The following is a 20360-nucleotide window of genomic DNA, read 5'->3' on the forward strand; positions in this document are numbered from 1 at the left end:
TCCCTCCTCCTGCCAAGTAGTTCACGACCACTCGACAATGATATTTGTCGTGGCCTTGGCCTTTGTATTTTATGGACCATACTTCCTCGTGTGCCTCCAGCCGAGGTTCCCTATCCTGTTTCAAACTCTGCATTTCCGTACATAGTGTTATCACCAAAATAGGACCCTGATAGGCTACTGATCAGACTATCTTAGTGTAACTATTTCAAACCAATCTTTTAGCTAAAGCTTAGTGATATTGATTAAAGATATGGATAGATGGCTAACTCTAGGTTTGTGATTTTATATGTTTATAGATTGAAAGATGGAGACTTGCTACCATTGGGCTATTGATTCAGTGACATAGATAAAGATAACAAATAGCTCTTCTTATAAAACTAAGGCTTGTATATACTTCAATGAAAGAGTAACACATTCAGGAAAGTCTCAATAACTTGAAGTTCATAGAAGTCAGAGCATGTGGGCATGAATTCTGAGTAATGACACATCATGGTATTCAAAAGGAAAGTATTAAAAGTGATTCATCAGAGTTTAATACTTAAAGGAAATCAGAGCATGAGTAACCATGAATTCTGAGTAATAAGTATTAAAACATTGAAGAAACACATCCAAAGATGGGACCCAAGAACTCAATTCATCATAGTTTAACACTTAAAGGAAGTCAGAGCATGTTCCTTCATGAATTCTAAGTAATAAACATTAAGATTATGGAAGTAAAACATATCAAAGATAAAAGATAAAGCTCACTAAAGTACACTAAGAATCTCATATTTAGAAAAGTTAAACTGCTTCTATATATATCAATCCCTCCACTACATTTACAAAAGTAGTCTTTTTCTATAACATTTTCCAACCCCTAAGGAATTCTAGCTCTTTTCTTTTATATAATTATCATTACAATCTTGGATTCCCTGATCCAACTTGAGGGGAATTCGAATTTCCTAGCTTGACATCTATTCTAACCATAAAACAGACTATTAATGACAAGTAAGAGTTAACTGACTGTCTTAGAGTCCTAATACAATTAGGAGAAAAACTCCTTATTATGACTAAAACAACCTTATTTAGGAATTAAACATTCTCTTTAACACCTATAACTCCATGAATTCAAATTTTATGAAGCCTTTAACCTTGTTGTTAGATTCTGTTGACTCATCCCTTATCTGTCCTGAAAACTAGGAACTTGTTTCCTGCATTTAAGATTTAACCTTCATTGATGCTTTCTTGAATCCATTGGCTAGCCAAATTGACCTTTTGAGACAAGTGATATGTGTTATCACTTCCATAGAACTTTTCTCTTCCAACTGTATGAAAATCAAGCCCTTGAAGGAGTATAATGAAAGCTGAGCTGGCTGTTCTACAAAACTGTCTGCTGCACCTACAACAGTTTTGTAGCGTGGAATCTTATCATTGTAAACATTTTATTAAACCTTTAATTTCTTTTGCCTTAACCCTTGGATATTTATTTGTGAACTTTTTACATCCTCCAGTAACATTAACATTTAGAAATAAATTGTTGTCATCTCTTGAAAGCCTTGCAAAATGTGAAAAACTTCACCTACAGCAGTTTCGTAGTGCACTACGAAACTGCTGTGTATGTCTTTTACACAGCTCTTTTCAAAAATTTCTGTCTTCAAAATTTCTTTCACTTTTTCCATGATGTATACAGGCTTTAATAATCAACATAGATCATCTTTGAAATACTTTTAAGAAATAAAATCCTTCTCCTCAACAAAACTACATCAAGAAATTGTAACTTACTGTTTTGTTCTAGCTGAAAAGTAGGTGTTGGGATAGAGCTTTTGTCTCCTCATAAAAAAATTATTTTGCAAAACTGAAGGAGGCTTTTGGATGCCACTCTGTGTTGAACAAAAACCTCTATTTTTTTTTTTTGCAATACCTCTCCAATTGCTCGGAAACTATCTTTGAATATCAGGTGTAAACTGGAAAATTATGATTTTTGACAATATGGCTTCAAAGAAAGCCTTGTATCTCCCAATCGTTAACACTTATGAAAAAAGTGAGATAGCTTATTGTAGCTGGAGATTTTATGAAGAGAAACCTCCTTTATAATTCCAAAATATTTTTTCATGTAGCTAGAAATAGACCTTGAAAAATACTGCTAAAACTAGAAAGCAGAATGATTCTCTCAATGATTTTCAGCCATTTTGTAGTGCAAGTTGAGTCATCAACTTCTCCTAGATCATAATGAATTTGAAGAAACTGAAAGAGGTTTTTGTAGATAGGTATGTTAGGAAGAAGAACCTCTTTCAATTTTTCAAAATATGCTTAGGGTTTCTCAAGAAACCCCTTGGAAGTTGACTACTTAAAACATAAAATAGATTTTTTTTTTTTTTTTTTCTGCTGAAAAAGGCTGCTTTAGTCATTTCGTAGTGTAAAATAGGTTTTTTACACTATTTGCGCTACAAAAACGTGGATTTGTAGCTAATTTCAATTTTTTTTCAAAATGACTTGAGATATGACTTCTAAACACAAGGTGAGACTTCTAAGACATGGAATAAGGTTGTCAAACTTTGTTTGGAAATGAAATATGACCTTAAAGACTTCTAACCCTATGACCTAACCCTTTAAGCATGAAATGACCTAGAGACCCTTTAACACCATGACTAGAAGAAGGGTTTGTAAATGAGAATGACACTATTGAGACTCTAATCCTATCACTTATTCCTTTAAGCATGCGATGACTCAAAAATTATTATAAGACCATGACTAGAAACAAGGCAAACTTTCAAGATTTAAAAAAAACAATTTAGAGTGATAACACATGGATTTTGTAGTTTCACATGGATTTGTTGAACTCCCAACCTAGGGTCTTGTATAGGGTCTTGTGTAATCTCATTGCCATTTCCTATGCTTCGACCTGGGTGGAAAGTTTCTGCTGTGATAGCGTTGTCCTCAAGTGCGGTGTCAGAGATGCTACAAACCATGCATAATGTTGTCCATCCATCAACGTCATACTAGCTTCACGAATCGTACTCTTTAGTCATTGATCCAACGCCCCAGGGGTATCTTCCGAGAGCATCGCTATCCTTTAAATCTGATGATCAATTGTGTTTCTGTCTTCTGTAGAATTTTGTAGAATTTTTCTACAAATCAGCTAGCTTTGATACCATGTAGAACTTTTTCTACAAATCAGCTAGCTCCGATACCATGTAGAAATTTCCCACCTGTAGATCACCTGGTAATGTAATGTACTAAATCAAAACACTTGATCTACTTCTACAAACATGTTAGCGGAAGCTTAATCAACCATGAGCATCATCAACAAGAACAAATATAATTGATAAGAAGTAATCAATCACACATAACACAAAATATATCACTGGGGAAACCACCAGCATAAAAGCCCAACATTGTATCATCAATCAAGTGGAAATCCTCTTCAACATACAAAAAGAATCAGCTCAATAGCTATCATGCTCTCTATGTAATCAGAATATCATGATGATCTTCAATCAGAAGATGAAAATTATGGACTACCTAGGCCTCATTATATAGGCTGAAAATTGGCCTAATCATACCTATTGTCACCTTAGGTCCACCTACGTTGTCATAGAAGAAAATAGATTTCTTCGTCATTCCAGGAATACTTACTAGAAATATCCTAGCATCGGATAGTACACTGTCCCTCATGTGATCTCAACTGGGTCTCTGACAGAACTGACATGCAATAGTTATCCATGAGTGAATTCTCAGTTATCTAAAATAATAGTTGTCACATGCATGCAAGTATTAACAGACTATATTTTATTATTTTAACAACTTGTTAAAATAATCTAACTGGACTTGACTAGTTAGAACTTAGTCAACTGATTCTCTCAATATAGGACTCATACTTATTCCCTCAATCAGTGGAGGAAATTAAGGATAAATTCCTCAATCAGTGGGACAACTCATGTGCATGCTCACAAAGACTTCAAATTCAAATTTCCTTAACTAATTAACTCAACTGAATTAATTAATTAATATTACCAACTGTTGTTAAGACCAAAATTAATTTTATTTCCTGTAGATAAACTAGGGACTGCTATAAATAGGAAGGGACCCATAAATGCTATTTTTAGAAATTTCTATTTTTAGTAGTTTCACCTCTCACCTAAGGTGGCCAATGACCTCCCTAGACAAACTACTATTTTTAGGACTTATATTTTTAGCACATTCTAAATTTAGCATTTCTTATTGCAAATTTTTCAACACTCCCTCTCAACAAGAAAGGCTTCCTCTCGAACTCAATCCTGTAACTCTAGAATGTTTGGCATGCAACACATCTACCCGGTCAACTTGCTCCAACAACACTTGGAACAAAAACACTCCCAACTGACCACTTCGTTAGGCTAGGAACATACTCTGATTCTGAAGCTCTACCTGCTATTGAAAAGTGCTCCCTCTCTGACATTTGCGCAACTGCAACATCTCCATGCATCTCGCACCATTGCACACCTATCTGTGCCACCTAGCACTGTGCAAAACACTTGTGCCTCTCGCATTGCTGCAGCCTGCTAGCTATGCATGTCCAGGGATTCCCTGCACTGTCGCTCTCTCTACCGCTCCATCCACATTTGTCTCTACCCAATCAGTTAATTCTTGCTACTCCACATCGAGGCTCCCGTAGCAAGGTCTCATCCAAGAGGTTGGGTACCTCAAGGATCCTGCCCCTCCTCCTTGGGACAATCACTCTATATCGCCCCACCTCCTACCAGGAGGTATGGCTGCATATGATCCCTCAGCCCACCTGGCTCGAATTCCCCCCCTACTAGAGGTATCTGTATGAGTGGATGCCTCCACTCTGTCTCCTATTGGCTTCCCCAGTTGTGGTTGCTCCACAACCTCTTGAAGTTGCTTCACCAATTGTGGCTCCTCCACAATTGTCTTAGAATTTTCTGGCGCTGCATGTTGAGAGGTAATTTAATTTCCCTCTCAACCACCAAGTATATAACCTTTGCCTTGCTCCTCAAGGCTTTGCATGCATCTTGTACCTCAAGTGAATACAGGTTCTTAGCTAGCACACCAATCTATTTCCACTTTCCCGCCGTCATGAAATTTTCTAGAAAAAGAGCTGATTTTAAATCAACGATATCTCCCTCATCCGAACTCCAATTCAACCAATTTGTTTTTTGATTTTGGGTATTTTTCCGCAAGGAATCCAAATATGTTATTTATTTCTGAAAATTTTGTACAAAAATTTTCAGATCTGCGCTGCCAACTCTCGGCCCAAAACTCAAAACTTTGAAATCTCCTCTCGGTACATTGTTCTCTCCTTGATCACCTGTGCTCCAATACCATGTATAATTTTGTAGAATTTTTCTACAAATCGGCTAGCTCTGATACCATGTAGAACCTTTTCTACGAATCAGCTAGCTCCGATACCATGTAGAAATTTCCCACCTGTAGATCGTCTGGTAATGCAATGTACTAAAGCAAAACACTTGATATACTTCTGCAAACAATTTAGCGGAAGCTTAATAAACCATGAGCATCATCAATAAGAACACATATAATTGATAAGAAGGAATCAATCACACATAACACAAAATATATCACTAGGGAAAGCACCAACATAAAACCCCAACACTGTATTATCAATCAAGTGGAAATCCTTTTCAACATACAAAAAGATTCAGCTCAATAGTTATCCTACTTTCTCTGTAATCAGAAGATCCTGATGATTTTCAATCAGAAGATGAAAATCATGGACTACTTAGGCCTCATTATATAGGCTGAAAATTGGCCTAATCATACTTGCTGTCACCTCAGGTTCACCTACGCAGTCATAGAAGAAAATAGATTTCTTCCTCATTCCAGGAATACTTACTAGAAATATCCTAGCATCTGATAGTACACTGTCCCTCGTGTGATCTAAACTGGGTCTCTAATAGAACTGACATGCAACAGTTATGCATGAGTCAATTCTCAGTTATCTAAAATAATAACTGTCACATGCATGCAAGCATTAATATACTATATTTTATTATTTTAACAACTTTTAAAAATAATATAACTGGACTTAACTAGTTAGAACTTAGTCCACTGATTCTCTCAATATAGAACTCATACTTATTCCCTCAATCAGTGGAGGAAATTAAGGATAAATTCCTCAATCAGTGGGACAACTCATGTGCATGATCACAAAGACTTCAAATTCAAATTTCCTTAACTAATTAACTCAACTGAATTAATTAATTAATATTTCCAACTGCTGTTAAGACCAAAATTAATTTTACTTCCTATGGATAGACTAGGGACTGCTATAAATAGGAAGGGACCCAGAAATGCTATTTTTAGAACTTTCTATTTTTAGCAGTTTCACCTCTCACCTAAGGTGGCCAATGACCTCCTTGGGAAAACTGCTATTTTTAGACATGCTATTTTTAGGACTTCTATTTTTAGCACATTCTAAATTTAGCATTTCTTATTGCACATTTTTCAACAACTTCGGCCTACTAAATTCCCTATTCAGCGCGGCCTGGGTCTCTGCAAATCCTATGGTTGGGTAGTCATTAAAATGCTTGATCTACCATGTTAATGTGTGATCCTGCAGTGCTTACCAGCGTGGCTTTCTTAATACTGTCATCCGTGACACCGTATGCTTCCCATACCACTCTTACCATGAACTAGAATTGGTTCGGATTTTCATTCCCTACTCCTCTGAATACCGGTAGCTTGATCATGCTCTCCATACTGAACTGTGGTGGTGGTGGAGGTGGAGTAGGTGGATATGGAGGTGAGGGGGGTGAAATGGGTGGTGGTGTGGGTGGAGGTGGTAGACACGGAATTCGTTGCCTTATCAAATTGGCCACGCTTCTCAGAGAAACCTTCGTGAGCTCTTCCTTGCTCTCCCGCGAGTGTGAAACTGAGGGACTGTTTTCTAATTCTTCACTACTTCCGTGTTTGTAGGTCTTCCCACTCCGTGTAGTCCCAGACATTAATCTATTTCCATAACTCGCTTTTCACACAATAGCATATTAATCCAAGTGTTTAAAGATTTAATGTACTTACCTCGCGGTCCCTTGAGAAAACATTGTTCTGCCTCACTATAGCTAACATTTTTGTCTACCACGAACTCATTGGTAAATCCTCCTATTACTCAGTCGAGCGAATGGTCCACAACATGCACAATCTTATCTTTTCATGCTTCTACTCTGTGCACTAATTCTGAAATCCACACTATTGGTTTGTCGAGCCTACACCTTCCCTGGTTGTCTTCTAACTTTGCGATCCACTCACACAACTCAAAAGGAAAGGATGCAAAGAAAATTTCGTGGATTTCTGTATACAATTAGTGCTCCAACCACCGTTCCTTAGATACTCGCGGAGTTTTGTTTTCCTATGTCATAAAATCGTGAATCTTCTTGTCCAACCACTCTTCAATTTCTTTCTTTGTTGGGTTCTAGTGGCACGACATCAAACATCCCTTAAGTAGATCCCAGTCCCAGCAACAGAACCATTTGTTGACTTGTAAGGGCCTGACCCAGGTTCAGAGATGATTTAGCTAAACAAATCCCGGTACTACTGGCCCTGTCAACAACATTCCATGGAACGTAGACTGTGGTCTCACCCAAAGTAGTATGGGAGGGTGCTAGAACCAGGTTTCCGCACCCTGTGGATGGCTGATGAGATTTTGGAGATATGTGGTTTAACCCTACATGCACGTCGCTACGTGCACTTGCTAGGCCTTCACAGCCTGTGACGCTGCTTTCGCGCAGCCCTACCTGGGGCACAACCCATATAATACCCAAGTTCCTCATTGTTAATTTGTTAATACCCGATTACTTAACTTGTGTGTATGATTATTATAGCATATTCATCAATCATATTAGAGCGCGCGATAAAATAAAGCAACATAAATTTAAAGAAGAAAATGCACAACAGATACACCAAAATAGGAATCAACTTCTCTTTATTAATCTCTGATCCAGATTATAGACTCGACACCACCCTACACACTTAGCTACGGGGGTCCACGCACTCAGTTGCAGAGCCTTTTCCTACCACTACGAACCAGTACACTTAGACTCTTTGCTCTAAAACCATCGTTATCTTTACACCTATAGCCTCGCTCTATTTATACACTCCCATGGTCTGCGGACCATGGGTAGGCCTACATGACTTTACATTCCGTTACAATACTTTAGGGCGGACAACCCCATGACTCATCCTATACCTCGTGCTCCACGCCCGCAATTCCCAGAGTCTTACGAAACCTTTGACCAAAACTTAGGCTTTGAGCCCCAAAACATGTTGTGGGGGGATTCCATGCCCAACATCAAGTTTGGGTTGAAGTTATGGATGGAGAAGATAGTTGAGCAACACTATGTTCCTACAATGAATTTGTGTCATTATTTGTTTTTGTGACTTTTTGATGGTGTGTTGACCCCTTTGTATGAAGGACATGCATAAGAACAATGTGAGGGAAAGTCAATATGTGTGGTTGGGTTTTATTAGCATCTTCATTTTTTGGATGATGCACAAAGTGGGGGGTTCATTTGCATCTTCATTTTTTTGGATGATGCATAAAGTGGAAAAGATGATAAATGACACATGGACAAAGTCAATTCTGCAAAATATAAACAAGATCCCCTATCTTGTAGCCTAGTTCTCCTATCTTATAGCCTAGTTTGACAAGTAATTATAATGTATTGGATTGTATCTATGATCCTAGCTAGGTTAATATACTAATAATTATACTGTATTGGATTGTATTCAGATTAATATACCAGTAATTATATTGTGTGTTGGATTGTATTTATGATGTTGACTAGGTTAATATATTAAGGTCTTTATATAGAAAATAATAACCACCATGTTAAATAGTCGTAACTTTAGATTTTTAATGGGTAAACATTGAGAGAATTTTCCTATTATTGTGTAATAAGCTTTATGTTGTTGTAATGACATTGTTAGGATTAGTCCATAGGAATTTGTCCTATTGTTGTGCAATAAGTTTATGTTGTTGTAATGAAATTGTTATGATTAGGCCACATTCTTATGGCAAGTGTAAGAATGTATTGGATCTATGTGGTGGAATAGAGAAATGGAAGCTGGAATTTGGGTAAAAAACTGAAAAGATGAATAACCGAAAAGATGTTTAAACTTCAACTAGATTTTGGATAACTAATGCAAATTTCCCACCAAAATTTTGGGGTAAATAACCAAAAAGAGATATAAACTACCACAACACCACATTATATACTTGTAAGAATTTCCCAAATTTTTAGTAAATAATGCAAATGAGTAAATACCCAAAAAGAGATTTAAGCTACAATAATACCATATTATACTCCTAAATAAGAATTTCCATATTATAGAAACTGAGACAGGAGAGAAATTCACTAACACCATAGTTTTAAATACCTATTATTAAATCTTTTGAACATTTAATTGTCACATGTGCTAAAGTGTAAATATCCTTAAGGTCCACATGGTTAAAAAAAATAATCTTTCAATATAGGGAAAATTTAAAAATAGGATTTTTTTTTTTCCCATAAATTCTTCTATCTTTTATTGTGAGAATGTGATGCTAAAACGAGTAGAAAAGTGATTAAGCTTGTATTAATGTTATATGCCCCTTCACAAAAGATAGTTCTATAAGTAGTATCTAAAAGATATTTGTGAGAATGTGATGTCGAAGTGAATATCACAAATGTGATGTCGAAGTGAGTAGAGAAGTGATTATCACAAATGTGATGTCGAAGTGAGTAGAGAAGTAATTGGGCTTGTATTAATGTTATATGCCCCTTAGCAAAAATAATTTTATAAGTGGTACCCAATTAATAATTGGTTTACTCATCTTCTTCACAATGTTAGATAGAGGTAATGGATGGAATTCCTAAATCAAGATTACTTATGATACTATATTAATAGTTCTTGTCTCAATGTTGGAAATTCACAAAATGTAAAGGATGAAATTCCTAAATAAACATGAGTTTGATACTAAGTGAATTGTTCTTATCTCAATGTTGAAATAGAGCAATGAATTGAATAGATCTTATCTCAATGTTAGAAATTCACAAAATATAATGGATGAAATTCCTAAATGAACATGAGTTGGATACGAAGTGACTTGTTCTTATCTCAATGTTAAATAGAGTAATGAATTGAATAGACTAATGGGTGTAATTTCTAAAATGAACATGACTTTGACAACGTGATTTACAAAATTATTAGTGCATTATGTCAAAGAAGATATTGAATGACCATCTACACTAAAACCTCATATTTTAAAATAAAAACATTAAAAAATAAAAACTTGTTCACCTTAAACCTCATATTTTCAAAATAAAATATATTAAAAACTTAATAGAAAAAATCCTATAAAAAATATTAACCTTAATAAATAATATTAAAAAAAAACACTTTTTAAGAAAGATACCAATGCATGTTTCTTTGAATTCGAACATCAATAAAACTCATATAAAGTTCAATATTTTCAACATTTGAAATTAGTTTGAAAGACATAATATACCCTATTCAAAATATCTTAAAAAATTAAAACTTCTACTACAATGAAAATATCTAATATTTTATTTAAATTTAATAATTGACAATGCTAGCTTTGTACAAGGTATTCTACATCAAGTTAACATATGTTAATGTCAAAACAAACCAACAATTCAATTCTGAAGTAAAAATAGAAACTAGTTATCATTGACATTGTTATTAATATCATTTTGGAAAATGATTTATCATTGTTATTAGTGTCTATTTTAGAAAATGATTTAATTATAATAATTGTGAATAAGTTAACCAACCTAATTGACTAACTTATAAATTAAAGTGAGGAGATATTTATATTGAGAAGTTGAACTGTGTTAGTAGTAGAAAATATAAAAATACTTAATTAGTTTATATACAATATGAACAAGTATGAAAACTCCGAATTCATTCAAAAGTACTAAAAAGTTATTTTAATACAAAAATTTATGTACAATATGAAAAAAGTATGAAAACTATCCATTTGCACAAAAATAATTAATTTAATTCAAATTATGCCCTTAAGATATATTCTATTCCAAATTAAAATGAACTCCATTTCAACCTCTCCATAACAACCATCAACCGTAGAAATGAACTCCATTTCAATCTCTCCATAACAACCATCATCGTGTACGAAATACCAAAATCAAAACAAAATCTCTTCCTTTTTTGGCTTTATTCTCTTCCTTTCCCATGGCCCCTTACCCGACCCCGATAAGATTTAAAATTTCTTTTGCATAAGAAATTTTTTCTCCAAGCATATGACGGTAGCAACTATGTTTCAATCTTTAACAATCTATGATTCATTTCCCTTAGCCCCTAACCTGACACCGGCAACATGTCTTTTGCATAAGAATTTTTTTGCTCCAAGCATCGAGGGTAACAATTGTGTTTCAATCTTTAACAATCTTTAAAATTCCTTATAGGTACAAAGTCCAACAACAATATTCAATGACTAGGTCAAGACATCGAAAGATTTCAGGCTCTACAAACAAAAATAATGGTACAAATTCCAATAACAATATTTAATAAGTATAATACTTGTGAAAAAATTTGGATGATAAATAACAAAACATCGAAACTTTGAACTTTTTCAAAATCTTAATATAAAAATCATTTCCTGCTTCCAAGATTTCATAATCAATATGAAAGTAAGAATTATGCATTTAATAAGATTATGTTATCGATATATTTTGGATGATAAATAACAAAACATTTACAACTAAATAACAAAACATTTACAACTAAACTTTTTCAAAATCTTACTTGATATCAAAATAATTCCCTGCTTCCAAGATTTCACAATCAATATGAAAGTAAGCATTATGCATTTAATGAACCATGGATTAGAGTTGTTTCACAACTTTTATGCTTCATTTGGATGAGGGATGGAGCTCTGCAACTCTCTTTCAACGTCCTACTCTGACCCTGGTTAACTACTGCAGGCACCCATAGCGGTTTCCCTAACGAGCCTTCAGCACTCCGGTCCTAGCCTGCACAACTGTCGTTTTCAGCAGATAAGAATGGAGGGAATGGAACTCGACGCGGTGGACTATTCGTTGGATCCATATCCCGATCAGGTCATCTTCCCAAACCCTATTCCCAAAACGGCCATTGTTACATTTGTCCCATCCTGCTCGCTAACGGCATCGGTTGTCTCCCTGCCTAGGCATAAGCACAACTCCCTCCGCATCGATTCCCTCTCCACCGACTCTCCCACCCTCGACTGTCTGCCATTGTCTCCTTCAACCCTCAACATCCTTAGTTCATGCTCGTCTCCGCTCTTCGATCCCTCTCCCCCCACTGACCTTTGTTACACTAAGAACCCTAACCCTTGCTCTGGACTTACTTCGGAAGCGGCCACTCATTCGCAACAAGCAGCAAATCTCCCCGGAACCGACAATAAAACACAGGCATCCGCAATCCCATTGGGATGTTTCGATACCCCTATTGTTAGGGTTAGGTCAGTGGAGCCCTCCTCGGCAACAAATAATCTAGTAGATCCTTTACAAGACCACCCTACTACGTCTCGAATAGGGAAGAAGAAATCCAAGTGCATCAGAGCATCTAGGAAAGATTTCACTATAAAATTTGGCAAAGCCTCACCATGGGGGATATTTCCGATAGCGTAAACAAGGTTCTAGTGGGTAGGCTTCGCGGCAAAACCTATACAGCGGATCGATTAGGGCAATGGGTGAAAGAGATTTGGGGACAGATTTTCCTTCAGCTGCCGGAGGTACAAACGCTGCCTCGTGGATGGTTTGCACTTCACTTTGCACACGAAGAATACACAAATATGGCCCTGGCCCGATTTTGGCATATAGAGATGGCGTCGGTTTTACTCAAAAAATGGAGCCCTCTTTTTGATCCTGAAAGAGAGCAGATCGGAGCAAGGCCTCTCTAGGTGAGGTTGCCAGTATTACCACTGCAGTATTGGTCATAAGAGGTGTTCATCAAAATTGGCAACACCCTAGGTACATTTATGGATTATGAAAAATCCATTGTCCAATCCAAAAACCGATCATTAGCCCATATTTTAGTGCACCTAGACACTCGGGAGGGCTTGGAAGAAAGGATTACTCTGCAATGGAGGAATTTCACCTGGGTACAAATCCTGGACTATGAGGGAGTGCCATTTAGATGCCGAAGATGTCACAAGGTTAGGCATTTATTCAAAGAATTCCCTCTAGTAGTGAAAGCCCAGGAGACAACAACAAGGCAAGAAGAAGGCATCGACAAAGGTACTCTTGTCATCTATAGAAAGCATACAGAGGCTAGCCCTAAACCTCTGCAGAAGGCGACCCCATCCAAGCCGGTGTAGCATGAAGTTGGAACGTCCACGGGTACTCCATCCCCTCCTTTGACTCGAGCTTGAGTAGTGGCAAAAGTAGCTCGATCAGCAGGTACTCCTCTTCCCTCATCCCCTTCTCTATCTTATGCTAATGCATCTAATGCACAACATATGCATAATGGATCGATCACACATGGTAACATCTCCCTTGCATCCACCCTCTATTCACCCTTCACTCAACTCATGGTAGATTCTACGAACCCCTCCATCACCCTCCATGTGAATCCTCCTCTCTCCCTCCATCCCCCTTGGTACCCTCCCATCCCTATAACCTTCATTCGCAAACTCCCTTTGGAGACTCTTAGCCATACACTGGCCTTGGTTTGACTCTTCCTGCATCCTCTGCTAAACCTCTTAGAGGGTGCAAATCATACCTCACTCATGCCATCCTCCGCACAGGGGCAGAGGTGATCTCGGGCAGACAATCTTCTTTAGATCAGGTTCTTAGAGCAAAGCAAACCCTAGACATGGTTCCCCCATGAAATGCCTCTCCTTTAACTGTAGGGGCTTGGCTAGTTCTCCCAAAAAACTAGCCCTTCACAGACTCTTCACTGCGGAACCGGTCAACTTAATCCTCATTCAAGAAACTCTAGGGGAAGCACATCATGTTTCTAAGATTCTACAGGCTATTTTCCCTGGGTGGATTTTCACTGCACTGGATGCCATGGGACGCTCTGGTGGTCTGGCCATGGGATACAATCCCCGTTCCATTAAACCCATTTCGACCTGGGGAGGAAAGGGTTACATGGGCATTGATTTTTTCTCAGCTGAATTGGGAATGGAATTCAGGGTCATGAATGTTTATGGGCTGTGTCAAGGAAGGGAGGCCTTCTAGAACCACCTCCTTAATCTATCCTTGTCCTCTGCTGACAACTTCATATTGGGAGGGGATCTTAACTTTTCTATCAGATTCAGTGAGTCTTGGGGCTCATCGGCTCAGATCGATCCACTCTCAGAAACTATGGAAAATCTTCTTGATCAGGCCAAGCTCACTGATGTACCAATGATAAAGCCCCTGCCTACTTGGAGGAATAGAAGGGTAGGGGAGGCCGCCCTCACCAGGAGACTTGACCGGTTTGTCATCAAAAATCAGTTGTTGCAGTGATTATCCCATTATAGGCAGTGGGTTGGGTCAGGAGGCATATCTGACCATTCACCAATCTACCTGGAAGTATCTGGTCCACTAAATAAACCTCAGGCAGCCTTCAAGTTCAACTCTATATGGCTACAAGATCCCTCATACATTGAGCTAATCACTAATCATTGGGAAAAAACTCACCCTCTTAGTATCATTTATGGGCTGAAGGCTTTTGTCAAAACCTTCTTCATCTCAAGAAGCTCATTATTAAGTGGGCCAAAGAAAAACATCAAAAGGATATCCATATACTCTCATCTGTGGAAGCTGCCCTAGTAGACCTTACCGATGACAACAATAGGGGATTTATGAGTGCTGAAGACAAATCCTATTTGATTGAACTGGAAAACAAAAGAGCAAAGATTTTGAAGGAATGGGAGGAAACTTGGAGACTAAAGAGTCATGCTATCTGGCTCAAAGCAGGGGATGAGAACACTAGGTACTTCCAAAACTTTGCCAAAGGAAGAAAAGCCTCCAATACCATCTGGAAACTGCCCACTCCTGATGGAGGATCTGCTAAAACTTTTCACCAACTCTCACAGCTGGGCATATCACACTTCCAACAACTCTTCAAGGAACCTCCTGGCTATAATCTGGCTGAGATCATCCGTGTAGCAAGGCATTTTCCTAGATTTTTCAATCAGGAAACTGCAGATGAGATCACTGCACCTATCACCAAAGAAGAATTGGAAGGGACTCTCAAATGGTTCCAAAAAGACAAAAGCCCTGGGCCGGATGGCTAGCCTATTGAATTTTACCTAGCTTTCTTTGAAATCCTTGGGAATGATCTTCTCAATGTAGTTGAAGAGTGCAGGACATCTGGGAGAATGTATGAGGCCATCAATACAACTTTCATTGCTCTTATCCCAAAATTGGATTCCTTGACCTCTTTCAATGACTTTCGGCCAATCTCTCTCTGCAACACCATCTACAAAATCATAGCTAAGATTATAGAAAATCGGCTTCAACCCATTCTATCCCAGCACATCTCCCTCGAGCAATTTGCTTTCCTCCATAATAGGTAGATTCATGAATCCATTGGCATAGCCCAGGAAGCCAATCACTCTATAAAATCTAAGTCTCTGAAAAGCATAATTCTCAAGATTGATCTCGCCAAGGCCTTTGATCGTGTAAGCTGGCTCTTCATCAAGATGATTCTCATTCACTTAGGCTTTCCTAATGAATTCATAAACTGGATCATCTGTTGCATAAATACAGTCTCCTACAACATCCTGATCAATGGCTCGACAACCCAGTTCTTTCATGCCAAATGAGGGCTGAGGTAGGGTTGTCCCCTGTCTCCACTTCTATTCCTTCTAGTGATGGAAGGACTCAGTAGGCTCATTGCCACAACAAAGAGGGAGGGCAGACTAAAAGGCCTGAGAATGAATGATCTCTACCACCTCACTCACCTGCTCTTTGTAGATGATGTCCTGATATTCCTAGATGGCAGTGTTAGGGACTCGACCACCTTCCATGAGATTCTCATCCTCTTTGAAAAAGCCACTGGAATGATCACGAATCAAACCAAATATATGATCATCCTATCTCATTCTACCCCACAAGAAGTCAGAGCAGCACATATGTACTTTCATTACACCCCCGACAACCTCTCGGATAAGCTTAAATATTTGGGATTTTGGATAAAACCCAATAGCTATAGGATTGCTGTCTGGATCTGGTTAGTAATTGTTGAGTGATAAAAGGTTTCTTTTTAACTCCTATTTATCCTACATTAATTATCAATCTAGGTAAGATTTTATATTTCAAGAGTGTACACAATATGTGGCAGCAATTTAATCCAAGAGTAATGTTTCTAATTTGTAGTATAGTGCTTTCAAATATAAGAGAAAACTGATGCTTGAAATAAAACGTACTTGCAATTAAAAGAAACTCAATACTCTGGAACTAAATCATTCACTCAGGAAATTAACAACAACTATCAGTCAAGGATGTAGTAGCAATAACTCTTTCCTCTGTCAACTGATGTAAATGAAATCAAACAAGATCCTCAATCTGAGAACTCTCACAGTAATAGCCAATATCCTTTACAGTTGTTGATCTCACACTCCACACTAAAATGACTGATTGGAAATAGCAACAAATTTAATCAACAATTCTGCTAATAGAAATGGAATAAATATGCGAACTGTAACAATGCTAAAAGGCAAAACCAAATACTTGCAGAAAGGAAATGAACAACAATGCTATTTAGTAGAAATGAATAGCGATCTGTAATGAATAGCAAAGTTAGTTTACTGGAATGAACAACGAAGTTTTATAATGAAATGAACAGCATAACAATACAGTTTGCAGAGAGTAATAACCTTATTATGATGAAAAGGAATGGCAACGCTATTCAGTTACAACATATACAATAAAACAATTCATAAACTCTTGAAACAAGGAACAATAAAGCAATGTGATTCAAATAAACGAAAATCAAACCAAACCATCACACGACTACGATTGTAAAGTAATGGTACAGAATAGGAAGTGGATCCACCAGGGTTAGGCCCTTAGCTGCTAGTGAAGCACAACTTGACTACTTCAGTATAAAAGAATGGAACAACAACCGACTTATATATTAATCATATGCGAAAATGTTACAGGTAATCGTACTCTGTTTTAATCAACGAGAGTCGATGATCAAAGTGAAAATACAACAGTAAGTTCTGAATGATGATAATGCATGATCGATTCTGAATCCCTAATATTTACAAGCGCTGTCCCTTTGATAATGGCCAGGCAGATAAAACAAGAAATATCATATAGACTTTGAAACAGGGATCCCTCAGGATCAAGAGATCATGAGGGATCCACTCAATTTTCTAACTCCAGTCAACTCATTGTCTTTTTGCGTTGATGCTTTGATTTTCTGTTCTTATCCTTAACTGTGCGCTCCGATCATGATCTGCATGTCTGGATACGGCTTCCTAGTGAAGGAACAACAGTTACTATGTTTTGTCTTTTCCTTCAGAATGGTAATTTCCGTGCATGGAAAAAGATAATAATTAACTAATTTGAAATAATCACTAACTCCTTAGTTTTCGCTATAATTCTTTGATATATCAATATCTTAGAATATAAAGGAGTTATGATAAAAGAAAAAGATAAGGAAATAAATGTCAAATTCATACCTTTTCCATAACTCAACACACCCCCCTGCTTACCCTTTTTCATGCCCTCATGAAAACCATGTAATTTGCATGCAAAGCAGTCAAAGAATAGGCTAGAGAGGGATTGTCATGAAGTGGTCTAAAACCATGATTTGTAGCTAAAACTTCTAAGATGGTCCCTGTCTGTCCTTCAAGCAATTCATATATGGCCTTATATCCTTCTGTAGGATACTAGATAATAGGGCTTCGAAACTTACAACCTAGCCAATACGACCTTCACTCAAGATGAGGTTACTATAGGTAACCAAGCGATCTGCAACTAACTTAAAGTTTTTGTAGTTGAATGGCTCTTTGTCCTGAATATTTTGATTTGAAGTCTTCCATTTGAATTTATCTGTTGACAAGGAATTGTCTTTGATAGAGAGGAAATATTCTACCCCTTGCTAGACAATTTCTTTGTGGATGGGTCCCAAGGTTTGGATCACTCCCTCCTTTTTCATTAAGCTTTTATATTTAGCTAGTAGTTGTAATGGGCTTTTCAGTTCACCCCTAACCCAAAGATCTAACCCAATTTCTTGTCTCTGAAAAGTGTTATGGGCCTTGAGCCACTTTAACTGGTTAATAACAAATGAAAGAAATGCTTGAAACTGTATATCACCCACAAAAGGACTGGGATTATTCTCCATTTCCTCCTCCAATATAAAATTATGTAAATAAAACTCACAAAGTAATCGTTGAAATTTTACTCCATGGTGTTTACAACAGTTTATAAAATCATCAATAGTTTTTAATTCTCTAGGTTTCCCTGCCTTAACAACCTTAATTTTTAACTGTAAATATCTTTCTAACAAAAATAAAGCATAGTTTTTGGTAGGGGACCTACATGCTAGAACATATGTATATAAGGAATGGAGAATATCCATTTGTCTCATGACTGTTTTCAGTCTGTTCTTTACCTCTTAAACTTTTTCTTCTGCCCTCCAATATTTATCGAAGGCTTCGTTCTCTGATGCATTGATGTTCCTTAATTGCTGCTGTAATTCTTGGTATTTCTTTTGAGGAACAGTCTCTTCCTCAAGCTTCTCTATAGTCCACTGAGCTTGTGCCAGATCCTCTTGGAGTTTTGTTATACCAAGGTTGTTGTCCATCAAAACATCTTTGGATTGAAGATCTATCTGGGTACTCTTATTACAATACTGAGTGCCTATACTCTGTGTCCCTTTATCATGAAATGGAGTGCGTAAAGTCTACATTCATTTCTTAAATACAAGCGGATTTTCTGTCTCGGTGGCCGCATTGTTAGAGGATAGTGCCTCTGTTGGAATAGCTATATTGCAGACATGTGCATTTTTTGTTTTCGCAGTTGCGTCTGTAACAACTGCATGTTGTTCCTTACCGTCTTGAATGAGTATGGGCTTAGTTTGAGTCTTCGTGGCCCTTGTATCATGGATTTCAGTTTGGATAGCTGCATCCACTGTTTTTGGGGTTCTTCTTGAGATTTCCCCCCTTTTCAGTGTCTTTATCTTCCATCTGAATTGTTTCACTAAATTTTGCAGCTTTTGTTGTTCCTTTCGCAGCCTCTTAATTTCGCTCTTCTTCTTCTTAAGAGGAACAACTATTTCCCTAACTATTTCTATTCTTTTTAGGCTCGACTACTCAGTCGGGTTTTTCTCTTCAAAGGTTGTGCCTTTGCCCTGGCTAGTTTCCATATCCTCTGTCTGGAGCATCTATTTAGTGTTTGCATTATCCTCACTAGGTTTCTCTAGAGAGGTAACCCTAGTTTGGTCTGCCACTTTCTAAGTGGCTTCTGCTCATGCTTCTTCCTCATCATTTATTTCCTCTGATGTATTCTTGTTATGGGCAGAGTGTTCTTGTGATTGCTCTACCTCAGTATTGAGGTTGAGCGGACTTTGGGGCTGAATATACTCACTCATATTGGCCAAAATATGGGCCAATTCATCCTCCTGTAATGGGTTTTGTGGTGGACTTGCGCTGGGGGTTAAGGGAAGTTCCGCTTCCTCCCTCTCTTCTTCACTAGTGTGTTCAGTTTCTTCCTCCAATTCTGATTCTTGGTTATCTCTTCCTTCCAGCTGTAAGGGTTTCTCGTCTTCAGAGCTATGTAATTCTAAGGGTTAGCTGCTGCTACCCTAGAGGTTCTCAAACATTCCCCTGCCTATTCTTAATCTAGAAGAGTGTCTACGTTTTTGAGGTCTGCTTGCTGTGCTGGTGGTTCTTTTTCGTTTTGGGGCTGGTAAGGCTAGTCCCCCATCTATAGAAAACACCAATTCTTCCCAACTAGTCTGTTGCTGAGCAAGGTTATAACTTAATACCAATCGAATTAAACAATGGTGGCTCACTACAGTATCTATATGGTGGGATTTATTTATACTCTGAGCAACATCATGCAGCAAAAAATTTAAATATGCAGGAAAATTTACGACACATTTCTGTTTTATTAATGATAATAATTTGAGGTGGCATGGTCTTACCACATCCTTTCTCTCGTTGCATGTAATGTAACTCTGCACTACTCTAGCTAGTTCTGTCCATGGTTCTCCCAGAGATGAAGGCTGGACTCCTTTTCCTTTAATGATTAGGTTATGTCTCTCGTCCCGAAAGGTGGCCATGGCATCTTGAAGTCTCAATTTCCTATGTGTCCATATAGGTCCAACCGCTAGTAGTCCAAATACCTCTGCAATTACTGTATCCGTCATTGTTATTCGTCTTCCCCTTAATATGGAATGATCATCCTGAAAATTCT

At 37.6% G+C, this 20360-nt stretch overlaps 1 pseudogene; it reads right to left on the bottom strand.

Moving 5' to 3' along the window:
- Nucleotides 1-18558: 18558 nt before the first annotated feature.
- The window catches only part of LOC149182614 (serine/threonine-protein phosphatase 5-like), a 164577-nt pseudogene continuing 162775 nt past the window's right edge, over nt 18559-20360 (bottom strand).

Source organism: Pinus tabuliformis, chromosome 3_2 (assembly GCF_031772625.1).
Source record: "Pinus tabuliformis cultivar Carrire ecotype Pingquan chromosome 3_2, CPIR1, whole genome shotgun sequence".
Lineage (NCBI taxonomy): Eukaryota > Viridiplantae > Streptophyta > Pinopsida > Pinales > Pinaceae > Pinus > Pinus tabuliformis.